The 1,036-nt window shown below is 41.8% G+C and overlaps 1 pseudogene; it reads left to right on the forward strand.

Moving 5' to 3' along the window:
* The first annotated feature begins 909 nt into the window (after positions 1-909).
* LOC138172846 (cofilin-2 pseudogene) overlaps positions 910-1,036 on the forward strand; it is a 666-nt pseudogene continuing 539 nt past the window's right edge.

The raw sequence follows: 1,036 nt of genomic DNA on the forward strand, positions 1-1,036 counted from the left end.
AAGTTCAGAATAAAATAAATTTAATTTTTAAAAAATTTTAAATGTCAAAAGAAAAGTAAAGTAGCACAGAGGACACTCCAGGAACAGGGAACATAAGCAAAGTCTTGAAGGTGTGAAGAGGCCAGTTGTATTTGAAAGAAAGAAAAAATAGTCCAGTTTGGCTAGAGGACATGAAGGGTAAACTAAAGAAACTTAAGTTGATCCCAAATTATGCAGCATTTTACACAACAGGACAAGGAGTTCATCCTCAACTGAGTGGTAGATATGAAACCCCTAAAGTTTTTTTTGTTGTTGTTGTTAGGCTGGTTTTTAACAGAGTGAAATGTTTAGATTTACATGTAAGGTCTTTCAATATAGGAAGTGAAGGTTGCAAAGTGGAGAGAGAAGAGTCTCAAAAGCGACTCCTAATTGTCCAGATTACGTATTGGTGGGGCTCTGTGCCGGATGAGATGAGTAGGACTGAGATTCCACACTAGGGTGGCAACAAGTCAAACCTCCATTTTCTCATATAGCTGCAGCAACTAAAACCTCGAATGCTTGATGCGCTTCTTTGGGGCTTCTGCTCCTCTTGTCTCTAGTTCTTATGTTGGCTCCAACCCTTTTCCCCGTGTCCCTCTTCTATCCCCATCACTCCATTCACTTTTGCTCCATCACTTTTCTGAGATCGTTTTCCCATGAGAGAATGAAAAGAGGACTGGACCAGGAGTCAGAAGACTTATTCCAGTCCCAGATGAGTCATTAAGTTCTTGTACAGACAAGTCACTTCCTCTCTCAGGGACTCTGTTCTCTCCTCTGAAGAATGACATCTGCTACCTTTGCTCCTCCTGCTGCTACCACTTCTCTTCCTTCCTCTCCTCAGTGCCACTGAGTGAGGATCCACTGGCTGAAGCCTTTACCACCCGTGGAACCATGGCTTCTGGAGTAAATGTGAATGATGAAGTAATCAGAGTTTTTAATAACATGAAAATAAGGAAATCTACACAAGAGGACGAGAGAGAGAGAGAGAGAGAGAGAGAGAGAGAGAGAGAGAGAGAGA

The sequence above is a fragment of the Petaurus breviceps genome, unplaced genomic scaffold (genome assembly GCF_028583685.1).
Source record: "Petaurus breviceps papuanus isolate PSGF00001 unplaced genomic scaffold, PetGlider_PUasm1.0 551, whole genome shotgun sequence".
NCBI classification, from domain to species: domain Eukaryota; kingdom Metazoa; phylum Chordata; class Mammalia; order Diprotodontia; family Petauridae; genus Petaurus; species Petaurus breviceps.